Source organism: Hyla sarda, chromosome 8 (genome assembly GCF_029499605.1).
Source record: "Hyla sarda isolate aHylSar1 chromosome 8, aHylSar1.hap1, whole genome shotgun sequence".
Lineage (NCBI taxonomy): Eukaryota > Metazoa > Chordata > Amphibia > Anura > Hylidae > Hyla > Hyla sarda.
In genome coordinates, this window is record NC_079196.1 from 65,087,827 (window position 1) to 65,104,622 (window position 16,796).

Genomic DNA, 16,796 nt, shown 5'->3' on the forward strand with positions numbered 1-16,796 from the left:
TGGATTTTATCCCTATTAACATGGAGCACTACTGAAGACCAAGTAATTGCGCAGATTACATCATGCAGCCCTTATATAGAAAAAATTCTGGCGCATATGAAACTACATAGTGACCGACTATTATATCTATTTGGAAATGCCTGTGGAGACTAAGTCCCCGCGCATATAGAACTGCGCAGCTCCGACAGCAAGGTGCGCTTGCTGGTGTAAGAGCTCGCGCAGGGGTTACGGCGCAGGAAGCGGATGTGAATATCGGCGCTGGTATAAGAGCTCGCGCAGGGGTCATAGCGCAGGAGGCGGATGTGAACATCGGCTCTGAGATCATGACGCAGTAATCATGTGATGCATTACCGAGGCAACCAATAAACAACTATGCGGATTGGTTGAACTATGAGAGCAGCAATAGGTGCATGGAAATGTCCATCAAATTAAATAGAGGATGATTGGATGGGATGGCGTCCCACCAATCAGAAGTGAATATCATCCCACCATGATGTCACAATAGGAGGTTATTTAACCCCTGTTTTGGCGCTTTTTCATTCAGTGCCCTAAAACCTCTTGACAAAGCCGCGTCCTGCGGCGAAACATGTCGAGGGGGGCATAGGATAGGTTTTTTAATATACAGTGCGGACTCCCCCACCAACCGTGTGTACACTGCAGGTACACACAGGTAGATAATAGGTGATGCCTGGCTGGCACAGATTACTAATAATACAGGAGGAGAGATACACTGCAATTTTTAACTCCTTTTTTGTTGGTGTTTTGAAATTAATAAAGATTATACCTTTTAACAAATATATGGGAAATATAGGGAATTAGTGGATCACTTCGGTGATCTTTTGGTGAATTGGTATTACAACTTGGCTCCATTCACTTCAATGGAACTGAGCTACAAAACCACACCCAACCTGGAGACAGACGGAGAGCTCTAGCTCTGTTATTCTATTCCTGGATAACCCTTTTATAGCCCATTTTGGCCTTGAGGATGCAGAAAATGTTTATTTCTGCATTTTGCACCTTCTAAAAGTCATAACTCTTTTATATTTCCAGAAAAATCAAAAAATGTTAAGAGTCATGCTAGGTTGAGGGGATAAGATGCCTGATGGCGGGAGTCCCGCCGCTGGGGACGTCCGTGATCATGCTCGCGGCACCCCGTTTGTTATCAGTCCCCGGAGCGTGTTCGCTCCGGATCTGATTACGGGCGACCACCAGGCCGGCGGCGTGTGACGTCACGCCTCCGCCCCTCAATGCAAGCCTACGGGAGGGGGCTTGATAGCTATCACGCCCCCTCCCGTAGGCTTGCAATGAAGGGCGGAGCGTGACGTCACACAGGGGCAGAGGTGTGACGTCACACGCAGCCGGTCCGGTGGTCGCCCGTAATCAGACCCGAAGCGAACACGCTCCGGGGACTGATTACAAATGGGGTGCCGCGAGCATGATCACGGGCGTCCCCAGCGGTGGGAGTCCCACGATCAGACATCTTATCCCCTATCCTTTGGATAGGGGATAAGATGTGTAAGCACCGGAGAACCCCTTTAAATACAATATAATGTCTTCTCCAGGGCCCTTGCATCAGACAGGATAGAAAATGAAAAAGTATTACTAAAAAGTAAATTGAAAATTGTATGGGATTGCTTCCCATTGGCATAAGGTCTTACTAGGAGGGTTGGAGATGTGAATTTAAAGTCCTTCCACCATATTTTTTTCACCAAAGAGGCCAAATATGGTGACAATAATACTGATCTTTATTAAACATACATTTAAAAGCATACAAAAACTCACTACACACATGTAGGTAAAATCTAGGTACACATACAGGAGAACAGAGGTGAGTATATCACAAAAATAAATAAAGCGCAAACACAGAAATATATATAGATATACCGTATTTATCGGGGTATACCACGCACCGGCCTATAACACGCACCCTCATTTTACCAAGGATATTTGGGTAAAAAAAGTTTTTTACCCAAATATCCATGGTAAAATGAGGGTGCGTGTGTGCGCGTGTATACCCCGATATACCCCCAGGAAAGGCAGGGGGAGAGAGGCCGTCGCTGCCCGCTTCTCTCCCCCTGCCTTTCCTGGGGTCTAGAGCGCTGCTGTCGGCCCTTTTCACCCCCTGGTTATCGGTGCCGCTGCCCGTTCTGTCCCCCTGACTATCGGTGCCGGCGCCGATAGCCAGGGGGAGAGAAGCGGCGCCGACAGCCAGGGGGAGAGAAGGGGCAGCGGCACCCATTGACGGCGCCGCTGCCCCGTTGCCTCCCCCCATCCCCGGTGGCATAATTACCTGAGTCGGGTCCGCGCTGCTGCAGGCCTCCGTCGTGCGTCCCCAGCGTCGTTGCTATGCACGGCGCGGCGCACTGACGTCATGCGCCGTGCCGTTCAGCGCATAGCAACGACGCCGGGGACGACGCCGGGGATAGTCAGGGGGACAGAACGGGCAGCGGCGCCGATAACCAGGGGGTGAGAAGGGCCGACAGCAGCGCTCTAGACCCCAGGAAAGGCAGGGGGAGAGAAGTGGGCAGTGACGGCCTCTCTCCCCCTGCCTTTCCTGGGGGTGTATCGGCGTATAACACGCACACAGACTTTAGGCTAAAAATTTTAGCCTAAAAAGTGCGTGTTATACGCCGATAAATACGGTAACTTACTGTTATAGTAGTCATTTACCTATTGATAATTGTTACGCCGAGCGCTCCGGGTCCCTGCTCCTCCCCGGAGCGCTCACGGCGTCTCTCTCCCTGCAGCGCCCCGGTCAGACCCCCTGACCGGGAGCGCTGCACTGACATTGCCGGCGGGATTGCGATTCGCATAGCGGGACGTGCCCGCTCGCGAATCGCATCCCAAGTCACTTACCCGTCCCGGTCCCCGGCTGTCATGTGCTGGCGCTCGCGGCTCCGCTCTCTAGGGCGCGCGCGCGCCAGCTCTCTGAGACTTAAAGGGCCAGTGCACCAATGATTGGTGCCTGGCCCAATTAGCCTGATTAGCTTCCACCTGCTCCCTGGCTATATCACATCACTTCCCCTGTACTCCCTTGCCAGATCTTGTTGCCTTGTGCCAGTGAAAGCGTTTAGTGTTGTCCAAGCCTGTGTTACCTGATCTCCTGCTATCCATATTGACTACGAACCTTGCCGCCTGCCCCGACCTTCTGCTACGTCTGACCTTGCCTCTGCCTAGTCCCTCTGTCCCACGCCTTCTCAGCAGTCAGCGAGGTTGAGCCGTTGCTAGTGGATACCACCTGGTTGCTACCGCCGCAGCAAGACCATCCCACTTTGCGGCGGGCTCTGGTGAACACCAGTAGCATCTTAGAACCGGTCCACCGGCACGGTCCACGCCAATCCCTCGCTGACACAGTGAATCCACAACCTGTAAGCCGAATCGTGACAGTAGATCCGGCCATGGATCCCGCTGAGGTGCCGCTGCCAAGTCTCGCTGACCTTACCACGGTGGTCGCTCAGCAATCGCAGCAAATTGCCCAACAAGGACAGCAGCTGTCGCAGTTTACCGCCACGTTACAGCAACTTCTGCCTCTGCTACAGCAGCAACCATCTCCTCCGCCAGCTCCTGCACCTCCTCCGCAGCGAGTGGCCGCTCCTAGCCTCCGTTTGTCCCTGCCGGACAAATTTGATGGGGACTCTAGACTCTGCCGTGGATTTTTGTCTCAATGTTCCCTGCATATGGAGATGTTGTCGGACTTGTTTCCTACAGAACGGTCTAAGGTGGCGTTCGTAGTGAGCCTTCTTTCAGGAAAGGCCTTGTCTTGGGCCACACCGCTCTGGGACCGCAATGATCCTGCCACAGCCACAGTCCAGTCCTTCTTCGCTGAAGTCCGTAGCGTCTTCGAGGAACCAGCCCGAGCTTCTTCTGCCGAGACTGCCCTGCTGAACCTGGTCCAGGGTAATTCTTCAGTAGGCGAGTACGCCATCCAATTTCGTACTCTCGCTTCCGAATTATCTTGGAATAACGAGGCTCTCTGCGCGACCTTTAAAAAAGGCCTATCCAGTAACATCAAGGATGTGCTGGCCGCACGAGAGATTCCTGCCAACCTGCAAGAACTTATCCATTTGGCCACCCGCATTGACATGTGTTTTTCTGAGAGACATCAGGAGCTCCGCCAGGAAAAAGACTTAGATCTCTGGGCACCTCTCCCACAGTATCCTTTGCAATCTACGCCTGGGCCTCCCGCCGAGGAGGCCATGCAAGTGGATCGGTCTCGCCTGACCCAGGAAGAGAGGAATCGCCGTAGGGAAGAAAATCTTTGTCTGTACTGTGCCAGTACCGAGCATTTCTTGGTGGATTGCCCTATTCGTCCTCCACGTCTAGGAAACGCACGCACGCACCCAGCTCACGTGGGTGTGGCGTCTCTTGGTTCTAAGTCTGCTTCTCCACGTCTCACGGTGCCCGTGCGCATTTCTCCTTCTGCCAACTCCTCCCTCTCAGCCATGGCCTGCTTGGACTCTGGTGCCTCTGGGAATTTTATTCTGGATTCTTTGGTGAATAAATTCTGCATCCCGGTGACCCGTCTCGTCAAGCCGTTCTACATTTCCGCGGTCAACGGAGTTAGATTGGATTGCACCGTGCGTTACCGCACAAAACCCCTCTTAATGTGCATTGGACCCCATCACGAAATGATTGAATTTTTCGTCCTTACCAACTGCACCTCTGAGGTCCTCCTCGGTCTGCCATGGCTCCAGCTTCATTCTCCCACCCTTGACTGGACCACCGGGGAGATCAAGAACTGGGACTCTGCTTGCCACAAGAAATGCCTCTCCTCCCCTCCCAGTCCCGTCAGGCAAGCCTCAGTGCCTCCTCCTACACCTGGTCCCCCCAAGGCTTATCTGGACTGAGCCTTGCCTCCTCATGGCCCCCGTCCTGGTGACACCCTGCCCCGTGCCAAGCTTCACTCTCTGCCCTCCCTCCCCATTCCCACTCCTGCTGTACTGCCTGCCTTTGAGGAAACCCTACATTCACTCCCGGTGTCCTCGTCCCAGGTAAAGCAGTTGCCGGACAAAAAAAGGGGGAGACCTAAGGGGGGGGTACTGTTACGCCGAGCGCTCCGGGTCCCTGCTCCTCCCCGGAGCGCTCACGGCGTCTCTCTCCCTGCAGCGCCCCGGTCAGACCCGCTGACCGGGAGCGCTGCACTGACATTGCCGGCGGGGATGCGATTCGCATAGCGGGACGCGCCCGCTCGCAAATCGCATCCCAAGTCACTTACCCGTCCCGGTCCCCGGCTGTCATGTGCTGGCGCGCGCGGCTCCGCCCTCTAGGGCGCGCGCGCGGCAGCTCTCTGAGACTTAAAGGGCCAGTGCACCAATGATTGGTGCCTGGCCCAATTAGCCTGATTAGCTTCCACCTGCTCCCTGGCTATATCACATCACTTCCCCTGCACTCCCTTGCCGGATCTTGTTGCCTTGTGCCAGTGAAAGCGCTTAGTGTTGTCCAAGCCTGTGTTACCTGATCTCCTGCTATCCATATTGACTACGAACCTTGCCGCCTGCCCCGACCTTCTGCTACGTCTGACCTTGCCTCTGCCTAGTCCCTCTGTCCCACGCCTTCTCAGCAGTCAGCGAGGTTGAGCCGTTGCTAGTGGATACGACCTGGTTGCTACCGCCGCAGCAAGACCATCCCACTTTGCGGCGGGCTCTGGTGAACACCAGTAGCATCTTAGAACCGGTCCACCGGCACGGTCCACGCCAATCCCTCGCTGACACAGTGGATCCACAACCTGTAAGCCGAATCGTGACAATAATATTACGATGTATTGTAATCTTATTTTGCCTCAAGTATATTTATTTGCATCAAGTTCTTCCGTTATGTTTTTCTCATTTTTCCATGTTTTCCTTTTTCTTTTCTTCTCTCTTCTTGTCCAATAGCCACTTTGATTCTCAGTATGAATAATATAGCCAGGTGTAACATATCCCTGGGCAATCCAGCCAAGAGTTCACCTGTTACACACCTGACATACTGTTCCATGTGCTATAAAAAGCCACAACTTTCCCAGGCATCCTATCTATACCACTAACACCATCAGCTATTGAAAAAGGGAACCTGGCTCCCCAAAATGCGTCTAACCCAGTTATATATATATATATATATATATGGTGCCTTGGGGGGGGTGTATGGCAGTTGGGGTGTTGCTATGCGGTATATCAAGGGTGTAATTAACTCTTGTCAGTTGTGACGCCAGGGTGAGGGTTAATACTGTATAGCTTGGCCTATCGCCACCCTTTTTTACACAACAAATCATCTGCTGGTTATACTAGTCTGTAGATGGTATAATACCCAGCAGTCCATTACTAATAGTCTTAGACAGAGTGAAATTTTGAGTTTAGTACACAGCTTTTTTGTGCTGTAGCACTGTTGTATTCTGCTGGTGTTGTGCAAAAATCCTTTTTTTTTTTAAGCGTACTGTACCGCATTTTTTCTGCCCTCATAATAGCATACCACATACCTACATGTAAGTGGTGTACTATTTTGTGCCTGTTAATCTGTCAAGGGCCTACAGACTGTGAAAGGACAGCCAAAAGTAATCACCTGCTGGTGTTTTACTCCAATACGTTTATTAAGCGTACTGTAGCGTATTTTTCTGCCCTCATAAGTGCATATCACATACCTACATCTAAGTAGTGTACTATTTTAAACCTGTTAATCTGACAAGGGATTAGAAATAGTGAAAGTCCAGGCAAAAGTACACACCTGCTGCTGTTCTAGACAAAAACTGTTTTAAGCGTAGTGAAGCGTATTGTACTCCCCTCATATATGCACTATGTTTGTCACGCAGAGAAGTGCCAGGACATGCACAGAGGAGTGGCAGAGGCCAGAATTTATCAGGCAGAGGTCGCAGCAGACTGGGGGGCGAGTGGCAGCAGGAGTCGCAGCGAGAGGCCTTAGCTCCCGGTATCAGCTAGCGGTCGTGTTAATACCAGCAACTTATCTGCTGTCATCGATTGGTTAACATGGTTCCTACTTCATCACAAGGGACATCTGACACCCCCAGTCAACAGTCAGTGGTTTCCTCAGACACAGCCCTCAGTTGGCATGGCCCAGGAGCAGTTCCTGTCCTCCCATTGCCTCTGTCCAATGCTGTTCCCTCCCCACAGAAGTAACTTATGCTGTGGGTTCAGCTCCACTATTCACTGAGGGCGATCTAATAGAGGACAGTCAGCAGCTACTGCCCAGCCAACAAGTGGAGGAGACATCTGCCACTTCCTAGGCGGGCAAGTAGTGATGAGGAGAGTGATGTGGGAGGTGGTGTTGCCAGGGTTCAGGGTCCTGAAGCAGACACTGTTGAGGAACCTGAGGAGGACATCAGTGACATGCAAACACTTGTTAATGATGATGAAGCCGATCGCAATTGGGAGCCGGGTGCAGAAGGGGTTTCATCATCATCAGGAGAAGAGAGTTGCAGGTTGCCTGTGAGGCATGGTAGCATGGTTGGCAGTCAGCATGGTGGCAAAAGTGGAAATTCTGGAGCCAAACGTGGCCGGGGAGACCACCTGCTTCGCGGCAGCCTACCTTCCCAGGAGGTAGTGGAACAGGGGTTCCTGGAGACGGCATCAGTAGCAGTCAATTAGTGCACACTGTTGGTGGGAAAATCAGCTACTCGGTGGTGTGGCAGTTTTTCATCATGCATCTGGAGGATGTTAACCTGGTCACATGCAAGATATGTTGGCAGAAGGTGAAGCGTGGCCAGGGTCCCAATGTTGGCACCACGACCCTGCATCAACATACGCTTCGCCACCTTAAAGCGGCCTGGGAGAACCGTGGCTCCGATGTAGTGGTCCAGCCTGCTGCATCACCTAGTGGCACGTCGCTCCCTCTTTCAGCCAGCCAAGGCTCCACCACCTTACTGAAGGGAGCTGTGTGTCATACCCTCCTTCTGTCGCTTCAGACGATCCTGCTCCTCCTACTTTTAGTCAGCCATTCCGCCAACAATCCATCGACGAAGCCATGTCAGAGAGACAACAGTATGCGCCCACTAATCCAATGGCGCAGAAGCTGAATGTGCTCCTGTCCAAGTTGCTGGTGCTGCAGTCCCTCCCTTTTCAAGTGGTGGACTCTGCATCTTTCAGAGAACTGATGGCTTGTGCCGAGCCGAAGTGGAGAGTGCCAAGCCGTCATTTCTTTGCGAAGAAGGCAGTACCAGCCCTGCACAATTTTGTGGAAGAGAAGGTAGTCCAGTCCTTGAGCCTGTTGGTGTGTACCAAAGTGCACGGGAGCGCCGACGTTTGGAGCTGTAACTATGGTCAGGGAAAATACATGTCCTTTACGGCTCACTGGGTGAATGTGGTTCCTGCACAGCCACAACACCAACTTGGACAGGTCACGCTGCTTCCTCCTCCACGCTCTCAGGCCTTTGGTCCTGTGACAGTGTGCGACTCTGCCTCATCATCCACCGTGTCCTCAGCCTCCACTGCCCAGACAAGTCTCAGTGGCCCTTCAGCATACCATGTGTGCAGGGCACGGCGGTTTCACGCAGTTCTTCACATGGTTTGTCTTGGTGAAAAGAGTCACACAAGGGAGGAACTGATAAAAGTTATTCGTAAAGAAATTGGAGCATGGTTTACTCCACGAAAACTGGAAATGGGAACCATGGTGACTGACATTGAAAAGAACATCTTGCATGTGCTGCGACTGGGAAGGCTGAGCCATGCGCCCTGCATGGCACACGTGTTCAATCTGGTTGTGAAGCAGTTCCTGAAGTGTTCCCCCCCCATTTGCAAGGCATCCTAACAATGAGAAGGAAACTTTGCATGCACTTCAGCCACTCGTACACCACAAAGCACACCCTCCTTGAGCTGGAGCGTCAGAACAATATCCAACAACATAGTCTGATTTGTGATGTTGCCACACATTGGAATTCCACCCTCCATATGTTGGACCGACTATACGAACAGAGAAAAGCCATCACCAATTTCTTGATGATCCAAGTGGATAGGGGTACTCCCCTGTGTAACTTCAATGTGAACGAGTGGCAGTTCATACGTGACACCTGCCGTTTGCTCAGGCCCTTTGAGGAGGCAACAATATTAGCAAATCCCCAAGATTATGGGAGGAACGATGTCATTCCAATGCTTCATTTCTTACAACACGTGTTGGAAACGATGGCTGGTCAGTGCACTGGAGATGTGGTGCCTACATCTCACGGCCACATGAGCCCTGTGGGGGCTGAACTGGAGGAGGTGGAGGGGCACAATGGAGCACCGTTTAGGTTTCGCCAAATGGGTGGTTTTTCTAGTAATCTGACAGGAGAGGAGGAGCCGGCAGAGGAGCTAGAGGGTTATGAGGAAGGCAAGACAGAGGACCCATGTCACGATGCCGGCTGGCAGGTAGTGGACCCTCTGTGCCAGAGAGGGATTGGCGTGGACCGTGCTAGTGGACCGGTTCTAAGCCACTACTGGTTTTCACCAGAGCCCGCCGCAAAGCGGGATGGTCTTGCTGCGGCGGTAGTGACCAGGTCGTATCCACTAGCAACGGCTCACCTCTCTGGCTGCTGAAGATAGGCGCGGTACAAGGGAGTAGGCAGAAGCAAGGTCGGACGTAGCAGAAGGTCGGGGCAGGCAGCAAGGATCGTAGTCAGGGGCAACGGCAGAAGGTCTGGAAACACTGGCAAGGGACACACAAGGAACGCTTTCACTGGCACTAAGGCAACAAGATCCGGCAAGGGAGTGCAAGGGAAGTGAGGTAATATAGGGAGTGCACAGGTGATAACCCTAATTGGAACCACTGCGCCAATCAGCGGCGCAGTGGCCCTTTAAATCGCAGAGACCCGGCGCGCGCGCGCCCTAGGGAGCGGGGCCGCGCGCGCCGGGACAGAACAGACGGGGAGCGAGTCAGGTAGGGGAGCCGGGGTGCGCATCGCGAGCGGGCGCTACCCGCATCGCGAATCGCATCCCGGCTAGCAGCAGGATCGCAGCGCCCCGGGTCAGAGGACGTGACCGGAGCGCTGCAGCGGAGGAGGTGAAGCGAGCGCTCCGGGGAGGAGCGGGAACCCGGAGCGCTCGGCGTAACAGTACCCCCCCCCTTGGGTCTCCCCCTCTTCTTGGAGCCTGAGAACCTGAGGAGCAGACTTTTGTCAAGGATGTTGTCCTCAGGTTCCCAGGATCTCTCTTCAGGACCACAACCCTCCCAGTCTACTAAAAAAAAATTTTTCCCTCTGACCTTTTTGGCAGCCAGAATCTCCTTGACCGAGAAGACGTCCGAGGAGCCGGAAACAGGAGTGGGAGGAACAGATTTGGGAGAAAAACGGTTGAGGATGAGTGGTTTGAGAAGAGAGACGTGAAAGGCATTAGGGATACGAAGAGAAGGAGGAAGAAGAAGTTTATAAGAGACAGGATTAATTTGACACAAAATTTTGAAAGGACCAAGATAGCGTGGTCCCAACTTGTAGCTAGGGACACGGAAGCGGACATATTTAGCGGAGAGCCATACCTTGTCTCCAGGGGAAAAAACGGGGGGAGCTCTTCTTTTCTTATCCGCGAACCTCTTCATGCGTGAAGAAGCCTGTAAGAGAGAATTTTGGGTCTCTCTCCATATAATGGAAAGGTCACGAGAAATTTCATCCACAGCGGGCAGACCAGAGGGCAAGGGGGTAGGGAGGGGGGGAAGAGGGTGACGGCCGTACACCACGAAAAATGGGGATTTGGAGGAAGATTCAGAGACCCTGAAGTTATACGAGAATTCGGCCCATGGAAGGAGATCTGCCCAGTCATCCTGGCGGGAGGAAACAAAATGTCGCAAATAATCACCCAAGATCTGGTTAATTCTTTCTACTTGTCCATTGGACTGGGGATGATATGCAGAGGAAAAATTTAATTTAATCTTGAGTTGTTTACAGAGAGCTCTCCAGAATTTAGACACGAATTGGACCCCTCTATCCGAGACAATCTGCGTAGGCAACCCGTGAAGACGAAAAATGTGTACAAAAAATTGTTTAGCCAACTGAGGCGCAGAAGGAAGACCAGGAAGAGGAATGAAATGTGCCATTTTGGAGAATCGATCAACGACCACCCAAATAACAGTGTTGCCACGGGAAGGGGGTAAATCAGTAATAAAATCCATACCAATCAGTGACCAAGGCTGTTCGGGGACAGGCAGAGGATGAAGAAAACCAGCGGGCTTCTGGCGAGGAGTCTTATCCCGGGCACAGATAGTGCAGGCTCGCACAAAGTCCCCAACATCCGTCTCCAGAGTCGGCCACCAATAGAAGCGGGAGATGAGTTGCACAGATTTCTTGATGCCCGCATGACCTGCGAGATGGGAGGAGTGACCCCATTTGAGAATTCCGAGGCGTTGGCGTGGAGAAACAAAGGTCTTTCCTGGAGGAGTCTGCCTGATGGAGGCAGGAGAAGTGGAGATCAGGCAGTCAGGTGGAATGATGTGTTGCGGAGGGAGATCAACTTCTGAGGCATCCGAGGAACGAGAGAGAGCATCGGCTCTAATGTTCTTATCGGCAGGACGAAAGTGAATCTCAAAATTAAATCGGGCAAAGAACAGAGACCACCGGGCCTGGCGAGGATTCAGCCGTTGGGCCGACTGGAGGTAGGAGAGGTTCTTGTGGTCGGTGTAGATAATAACAGGAAATCTTGATCCCTCCAGCAGATGCCTCCATTCCTCAAGTGCTAATTTAATGGCTAGAAGCTCTCGATCCCCGATGGAGTAGTTCCTCTCCGCTGGAGAGAAGGTCCTAGAGAAAAAACCACAAGTGACAGCATGCCCGGAAGGATTTTTTTGTAGAAGAACAGCTCCAGCTCCTACTGAGGAGGCATCAACCTCCAATAGGAAGGGTTTGGAAGGGTCAGGTCTGGAGAGCACGGGAGCCGAAGAAAAGGCAGACTTGAGTTGTTTAAAGGAGTCTTCTGCTTGAGGAGGCCAGGACTTGGGATCAGCATTTTTTTTGGTTAAGGCCACGATAGGAGCCACAATGGTAGAAAAATGTGGAATGAATTGCCTGTAATAATTGGCGAACCCCAAAAAGCGTTGGATAGCACGGAGTCCGGAGGGGCGTGGCCAATTTAAGACGGCAGAGAGTTTGTCTGGATCCATCTGTAGTCCCTGGCCAGAGACCAAATATCCTAGAAAAGGAAGAGATTGGCATTCAAACAGACATTTCTCAATTTTGGCATAGAGTTGGTTGTCACGAAGTCTCTGAAGAACCATACGGACATGCTGGCGGTGTTCTTCTAGATTGGCAGAAAAAATTAGGATATCGTCCAGATATACCACAACACAGGAGTATAATAGATCACGAAAAATTTCATTGACAAAGTCTTGGAAGACGGCAGGGGCATTGCACAGTCCAAAGGGCATGACCAGATACTCAAAGTGTCCATCTCTGGTGTTAAATGCCGTTTTCCACTCGTCCCCCTCTCTGATGCGGATGAGGTTATAGGCGCCTCTTAAGTCCAATTTAGTGAAGATGTGGGCACCTTGGAGGCGATCAAAGAGTTCAGAGATGAGGGGTAAGGGGTAGCGGTTCTTAACCGTGATTTTATTAAGACCGCGGTAGTCAATGCAAGGACGTAGGGAGCCATCTTTTTTGGAGACAAAGAAAAATCCGGCTCCGGCAGGAGAGGAGGATTTACGGATAAAGCCCTTTTTTAGATTCTCCTGGACGTATTCGGACATGGCAAGAGTCTCTGGGACAGAGAGAGGATAAATTCTGCCCCGGGGTGGAGTAGTACCCGGGAGGAGGTCGATAGGGCAATCATAAGGCCTGTGAGGAGGTAGAGTCTCAGCTTGTTTTTTGCAGAAAACATCCGCGAAGTCCATATAGGCCTTAGGGAGACCGGTTACTGGAGGAACCACAGAGTTACGGCAAGGGTTACTGGGAACCGGTTTTAGACAGTTCTTGGAACAAGAGGACCCCCAACTCTTGATCTCCCCAGTGGACCAATCCAGGGTTGGGGAATGAAGTTGAAGCCAGGGAAGTCCAAGGAGAATCTCCGAGGTGCAATTGGGGAGGACCAAAAGTTCAATCCTCTCATGATGAGATCCGATGCTCATAAGAAGGGGCTCCGTGCGGAAACGTATGGTACAGTCCAATCTTTCATTATTTACACAATTGATGTAGAGGGGTCTGGCGAGACTGGTCACTGGGATGCTGAACCTGTTGACGAGAGAGGCCAAAATAAAATTTCCTGCAGAACCAGAGTCCAAGAAGGCCACTGTAGAGAAGGAGAAGGCAGAGGCAGACATCCGCACAGGCACAGTAAGACGTGGAGAAGCAGAGTAGACATCAAGGACTGTCTCACCTTTGTGCGGAGTCAGCGTACGTCTTTCCAGGCGGGGAGGACGGATAGGACAATCCCTCAGGAAGTGTTCGGTACTAGCACAGTACAGGCAGAGGTTCTCCATACGGCGTCGTGTCCTCTCTTGAGGTGTCAGGCGAGACCGGTCGACCTGCATAGCCTCCACGGCGGGAGGCACAGGAACAGATTGCAGGGGACCAGAGGAGAGAGGAGCCGAGGAGACGAAACGCCTCGTGCGAACAGAGTCCATATCTTGGCGGAGTTCCTGACGCCTTTCAGAAAAACGCATGTCAATGCGAGTGGCTAGGTGAATAAGTTCATGTAGATTAGCAGGAATTTCTCGTGCGGCCAGAACATCTTTAATGTTGCTGGATAGGCCTTTTTTGAAGGTCGCGCAGAGGGCCTCATTATTCCAGGACAATTCTGAAGCAAGTGTACGGAATTGTACGGCATACTCGCCAACGGAAGAATTACCCTGGACCAGGTTCAACAGGGCAGTCTCAGCAGAAGAGGCTCGGGCAGGTTCCTCAAAGACACTTCGGATTTCCGAGAAGAAGGAGTGTACAGAGGCAGTGACGGGGTCATTGCGGTCCCAGAGCGGTGTGGCCCATGACAGGGCTTTTCCGGACAGAAGACTGACTACGAAAGCCACCTTAGACCTTTCAGTGGGAAACAGGTCCGACATCATCTCCAGATGCAGGGAACATTGGGAAAGGAAGCCACGGCAAAACTTAGAGTCCCCATCAAATTTATCCGGCAAGGATAAGCGTATCCCAGGAGCGGCCACTCGCTGCGGAGGAGGTGCAGGAGCTGGCGGAGGAGATGACTGCTGAAGCTGTGGTAGCAACTGTTGTAGCATAACGGTCAGTTGAGACAGCTGTTGGCCTTGTTGCGCAATCTGTTGTGACTGCTGGGCGACCACCGTGGTGAGGTCAGCGACAACTGGCAGAGGAACTTCAGCGGGATCCATGGCCGGATCTACTGTCACGATGCCGGCTGGCAGGTAGTGGACCCTCTGTGCCAGAGAGGGATTGGCGTGGACCGTGCTAGTGGACCGGTTCTAAGCCACTACTGGTTTTCACCAGAGCCCGCCGCAAAGCGGGATGGTCTTGCTGCGGCGGTAGTGACCAGGTCGTATCCACTAGCAACGGCTCACCTCTCTGGCTGCTGAAGATAGGCGCGGTACAAGGGAGTAGGCAGAAGCAAGGTCGGACGTAGCAGAAGGTCGGGGCAGGCAGCAAGGATCGTAGTCAGGGGCAACGGCAGAAGGTCTGGAAACACTGGCAAGGGACACACAAGGAACGCTTTCACTGGCACTAAGGCAACAAGATCCGGCAAGGGAGTGCAAGGGAAGTGAGGTAATATAGGGAGTGCACAGGTGATAACCCTAATTGGAACCACTGCGCCAATCAGCGGCGCAGTGGCCCTTTAAATCGCAGAGACCCGGCGCGCGCGCGCCCTAGGGAGCGGGGCCGCGCGCGCCGGGACAGAACAGACGGGGAGCGAGTCAGGTAGGGGAGCCGGGGTGCGCATCGCGAGCGGGCGCTACCCGCATCGCGAATCGCATCCCGGCTAGCAGCAGGATCGCAGCGCCCCGGGTCAGAGGACGTGACCGGAGCGCTGCAGCGGAGGAGGTGAAGCGAGCGCTCCGGGGAGGAGCGGGAACCCGGAGCGCTCGGCGTAACAACCCAGACACACCTTGGCAGTATGCAGTGGAGATGGAGGCAGGGAGTCCCTCTGAGTCACTTGCACAAATGGCACGATGCATGCTCAATTGTCACCAGCTGAATTGTCCGGAGCGGGATGACTTCTGGATCTCCAAGTTATTGGACCCTTGCTACCGTCTTTTTTACACCCACTGAGAGGGAGGACAAAGTGACCTACTACAGAGGCATCCTATGTAGTCAGTTGGCTGATGCCTATCGGCACCATCACCGTCCTCTCGCAGGTCTGAATCGGGGGGGGGGGAGGGGCTTCTGATGTGGTGGGTTTGGATCCTACTCCAAGACATATTATCCCTCCTGATCGTCCGATCGTTCTGCAGCCCCTGCCGATCTTCTACAGCAACCTCCTGGTAAAACTTCTGTATCAGTCAGATTGAGACGCAAAGTGCTAAACTGGGGTCATTCTTCCTTATTGGCTGACCATCCTGGAAGACGCAAGACCCTTCTTCTTATCTCCCGACACTACTGGTGGCCACATCTGAAACAAGAGGTCTCTGAATTTGTGCATTCCTGTACCACTTGTGCTCAAGACAAGACCTCCCGACAGAGACCCGCGGGACTTTTGCAGCCGTTGCCCATCCCTGAGATTCCATGGACTCACATTGCTATAGATTTTATTACAGACCTTCCATCATCACATCATTCAAGTAATGGAGAGGTAGTGTACCTTTCCCTGGTGAGGATCGCACAGTGGCGCTAGCAGGAGGTTGTCTGTCAGTTATGCACAGGAGCAGCGGTAATAAAACCAAACAGGTTTATTGGTTTGTATAAAATAAAAAACAGGTACAGATGCAGAGACAACGCATTTCGCAAGGATCCCCTTGCTTCGTCAGGACCTGACAAAGCAAGGGGAACCTTGCGAAACGCTTTGCCTCTGCATCTGTACCTGTTTTTTATTTTATTTTATACAAACCAATAAACCTGTTTGGTTTTATTACCGCTGCTCCTGTGCATAATTGACAGACAGCCTCCTGCTAGCGCCGCTGTGCGATCCTCACCAGGGAAAGGTACACTACCTCTACATTACTTGAATCTGCCGACCGCCATCACTGATGTTGGGGACCAGGACGCAAGGCTGCTACAAGGACCATTTTTTAGTATATATATACTCATACATGTGCTTCACAGTGTTGTGCCTGCTGCGCAACACAGAAAGGTGAGTGAGCAATCTCACCCGTGTTTTCTATACACTCTTTCGCTTTATCAACTGGAAAACTATTGCACTTAGAGAGCACCTTTCTTTTTCTGTTCCCTTCTACCCATATGCTCCATCATCACACCATAACACAGCCATCTGGGTTGTGGTAGACCGGTTTTCTAAAATGGCTCATTTCATTCCTCTTCCCGGACTCCCATCTGCTCCATAACTGGCCAAGCACTTCTTACTTCATATCTTCCGTCTTCATGGTCTTCCAGAAAACATTGTCTCGGACCGCGGAGTGCAGTTTGTGTCCAAATTCTGGCGAGCCCTCTGTTCCTGTCTTGGCATCAGTTTGGATTTCTCCTCTACCTACCACCCCCAGTCCAATGGTAAGGTGGAAAGGATAAATCAAATTTTAGAGACCTATTAACGCCATTTTTTGTCTGCTCGTCAGGACGACTGGGTAGATCTTCTTCCCTGGGCCGAATTTTCCTACAATCAGAAGGACTCTGAGTCCACAAAGACATCTCCGTTTTTTTTATAGTTTTTGGTCATCATCCTAGGTCTCCTCTTCTGGTCCCAGTCTCTTCCAGTCTCCCTGCTGTAGATGAACTTGTCAGAGACTTCTCCTCCATTTGTCGACAGACTTGGCAATCTTTATCTCTGGCATCCTCCCGAATG